Source organism: Staurois parvus, unplaced genomic scaffold, assembly GCF_062004578.1.
Source record: "Staurois parvus isolate SC_StPar_1 unplaced genomic scaffold, SC_StPar_1.0 ptg001478l, whole genome shotgun sequence".
In the NCBI taxonomy this organism is placed as follows: Eukaryota; Metazoa; Chordata; class Amphibia; order Anura; family Ranidae; genus Staurois; species Staurois parvus.
The window spans coordinates 487,359-491,790 of NW_028319274.1; the positions used below are offsets into that span (position 1 = coordinate 487,359).

General features: G+C 44.0%; 1 pseudogene; it reads right to left on the reverse strand.

Moving 5' to 3' along the window:
- Positions 1-345: 345 nt before the first annotated feature.
- On the reverse strand, positions 346-1,294 carry LOC149435765 (uncharacterized; annotated as a pseudogene).
- Positions 1,295-4,432: the final 3,138 nt, after the last annotated feature.

Below are 4,432 nucleotides of genomic sequence, written 5' to 3' on the forward strand. Positions count from 1 at the left end.
GATTCAGTTCAGTTCCTTTGTGGTCACAGGTACAAGAAATTCAAAGAAATCTCCTCAACAGAGACACTGACAGTAGATAAAACCTAACAGAGGACCTAACCCGTCCCCACGTCAGCCAAACATTTAAAGGAAAACGCTGTCAGTTTTGTATTGTCACCAGAAGAAGGTGAGAGCTAATCTTCTAATGGGCGCACCTGCTTAGACTACGTTCCTCATTTTGTAGAGATTTATTTTCACTTCCTGTAGTGTCTTCAGGACAGGAAACGAATGGAAATCTCTCCAAAACACAGCAAAAACTGACTAATCTACTAATACAACAAGAAAGGTTTTGTCTACACATACGTTTTAATTTGTTCTCTTTCTTTCAATAAAACCCCCCTTCATTCGTTGGATAATATCCTTGGCATCTTTAATATCCAAGCTTTTACTTTCTACTATCAAAGGTTTCTCATCTATGCTGCAGGCCCTCAGGTTCTTTAAAAGTTGCCCTTTTGGGACCTCCAAGCAGAGATTGTTAGGGAGGTGGAATGCAAAGATGAGATGATTCCAAATACTCCATACTTTATAATTTTCTTCTTTGGTATGCCAGCAAAAGTCATTGTCAATGAAATAATCACAGTTTATGGGGCATTCCCTAGGGGCAACGCCTTGTTCACAAATCTTCACTCTCAAAACACTAGAGGTGGATTCGGGTCTCCAGTACAATATTCCATCCTTCTTGTAGACAAAGGGAAGGGGTTCAGAAGGGTTCACAATGGGGTCTGGGCAATCCTGCAGTGTAGGCACCATTGGGAAGTTCTTGAACTGGTCACTCTGCTCATGGCCATGCACTAATATATAATGAGCCATCTCTTTCTTGTACATATCAGTACCCAGAATCCTCAGCTGTGGTTCTTCACCCCCCACAGTGCTGAGCCCGGTACAGATCCAGAAGAGAAAACAAAGGGAAGGAAAACTTGAAGTTACCATAACGGGAGGCAGATGTATTAAAAGCAGGTGAATTGGCAAATTGTTCTTTAATTCTTCCTTCATGTATCATGGCCGTCCCTGGTGAGAGCACTCTCCTTACATCTCCATATGACTTCTCACGAGCTGCCTCAATATCTTCTGAAGTAATACCGGCACTCCAGAATGAGAGGTCCCTAAATCCAGGTCTGGAGGTGTGCTTTACTATCCTGAAGCCCCCTTCATTATAAATCCCTTCCATAGAGGCCTTGTCAGAGATGTGCGTTAGGTAAGAGACTGGGAACTCTTGTTGGATGAGTTGGAAATCATGTCATTCCAAATTGTCAAAGGTTTCTAACATTTTTCTCCCAATGACATTAAGGCTGACCATACGTTATATAATTTTCTTGAGAATTTTGCTTTAGATTTACCAATAACCATATAATACGAGGTCAGACCTAAACAACACTTTCAACTGTATCCAGTTAGGCCGGCACTACAAGGTTGAAGATAAATCTAAAGGAAATTGGGCAGAAATTGGACAGAAAATTGTATAGTGTATGGCCATCCTAAGTTGTGTGAAGTTTCCGTTCAAGATGCTGTAGGCATGTTCTAAAGACAAAAGTTCTCCCTGTACACAGTGGGCTTGACTTCCTCTTGAGCTGGTAAAGCTCTGAAGCTCCATGTTCCTGAGCTCTCCAGAAGCCCATTACTCTGCCATAGGCTGGCCATATGGCAACAATTTCCTTTAGATTTACCTTCAAATATGTAGTGTAAGTGCCCGCCTAATTGGATACAATTGAAAGTGTTGTTTAGGTTTGACCTCATATTATATGTTTTTTGGTAAATCTAAAGCAAAATTCTCAAGAAAATTGTATAATGTATGGCCAGCCTTAGTCTCTGGTGTGGACTCTGAACCTCTTCTCTCTTCGATCTGACTACGTGACTAGTTACATGCAGTGTGTGTCGGGTTCTATAAAGCTAACCACACTCACAGCTAGATCCCAATGCAGAAACTCAAGTCCTAGTAAAATGTAATATTCTTTACAATGTGAGTCATCTACCTACATTCTAGTTTTCTAGTTTTCAAATTAATACATTTCATTCAACGTTTGTACCAGCAAACTCTTCAAAAGAAGGACCAGAAAACGAAACCTAATGAAGACCTTATCTACAGACTTATCTACGTTACCCTTCCCAATCCATATTACACTTCTTGTAGAAGCATGATTCAGCAGAAGACTAATAAAAGATATGAGGCATTAAATGTAAAGGGAGTGGGAGGTGGAGAAAAAAATGGCTCTCCATGTCCTTGTGAACCCGGTTTTACTGGCACCACACCCCAAATGAGAATGGTATTGAGTGGGACCCTAACCAAGAAAACCTAGTGAGGCTTTGAAGGTACAAAACCATATAGATAAACATAAATCATACAAAAAATATACTGACAGTTAGTAAAATTGAACACCTTTTATTGGGTTAAAAAGAACCACCAACAGGTGACATATGGAGCATGGTCATCAAACATACATGGAAAGTCATAAAATACAAGTGGTGAGACCTGTCCACAGTAAATGTTACTGACGCAAAAAGGGCGTCACGGGCATCAGCTACGTAGAACCGACCGCTACAGCCTCAAAACACCAAGGCTGGGCTGTGGATAGTGATACACATAATAGTACATGGCTAACAACTCGGAAACATGGAGTGATACTTGGTTCCTACCCCACGTCCAAGTGCTATCAAGATCATGCAGGCTCCACCTCCGCAACATCTCCAGGATACGTACATTCCTCACCCCAGACACTACTAAACTACTCGTACGCTCCCTCGTCATCTCACGCCTGGACTACTGCAACTCCCTTCTCACCGGCCTACCCAAACGAACGCTATCCCCACTCCAGTCGATCATGAACTCGGCGGCGAGACTCATCCACCTCACTGACCGCTCCACATCCGCCACCCCCCTCTGCCAATCACTCCACTAGCTCCCAATTGCCCAACGCATCAAATTCAAACTGCTAACCCTGACCTACAAAGCCATCCACAATGCCGCCCCAAACTACATAACCAACCTGGTACCCAAATACTACCCTACCCGTGCCCTCCGCTCCTCTCAGGACCTCCTACTCTCTAGCTCCCTGATCTCCTCCTCCCACGCCCGATTGCAATATTTCTCCAGGACCTCCCCCATCCTCTGGAATTCCCTACCCCAATCCATCAGACTGTCACCCACCCTCACCACCTTCAGGCGCACCCTGAAGACCCACCTCTTCAGGGAGGCCTACCCCTCCCTCACCTAACATCGGACCTCCACTCCTCCCACCACCTCATCCCCCACAGCCACTTCCTCCTGTACCACTTTCCCCTCCCTCCTAGATTGTAAGCTCGCAAGAGCAGGGCCCCCGAACCCCTCGTGTATCGCACTGTCTCTGTCTTGTCTCATGTCCTGTCCCCATGCCATTGTACAGCGCTGAGCAAACCCTTTGGCGCTATATAAATACTGTATAATAATAATAATAAGGATACTTAACCTCTTCACGCAAATGTGCGACGTCCCGGTGTCTGGGCCTAGACGCCGAGCGGCCGCACATTTGCGTTCTATTAAAAAAGGACATATGTGCCGAGAGCGCGCACCCTGAGCGCTCCCAGCACACATGTCCGGTACTCACGGAAAAATCCTGATCTCCTCTTTCGATCGGGACCTTTCCTGGTCATGTGACCGCTGTGACGACACATCACGGTTATCACATGACCCTAAACCCCCCCCGCCTCCCGTCTTCTAATACTCTTAAAGGGCCGGGAGGCGCCGGCGTGAAGGGGTTAAACAGATAGTATCATATTATAAGTGTTGGTAAACATATAAACACATTGTTTCCACTTGGGACCATGAATGGGCACTTTGTTTCAAAATTCCAACGCGTTTCACGGGACAAGCCCGCTTCTTCAGGGAAAAACAAAACACAAATTCCTACAGCAAGCAAAAACGGGACCAAAGACATATAATCAATATATAATCATACAAAAATATACAAAGAACAACAAAAATGAATAAAAGGCTTTTTAACAATTACCAGTTGATGATCCCAGCACATTCCCAGATGGCTCATGCAAAATATAGGACCTGTCAATCGTATCTGCCTGGGAAAGGGTGACCTCCAGTAACTATGAGGAACGATCATCGATCAGGAAAGGATCTATATCCACTAATAAAAGATATGAGGTATCAGCCTCAATGGTGACATATGGTAGTAGACAGGGCTTTTTTTTCTCAAAAATTAGGTGCAGGAACTCCCCACTTCTGAGTCACTTTCTTGTCTCCGCCCCCCCCCCACCCCCTACCCACCTCTGAGCACTATCACTTGGGTTTATTCATTCTACTCTATTTTTCTATTCTGTTCCTTTCAAGTCTGCCTCTTTCTATTCTTTTATTTTCTATTCTATTGTATTCTGTTCTGTTTTATTCTATTCTATTTTTTCTTTTTGA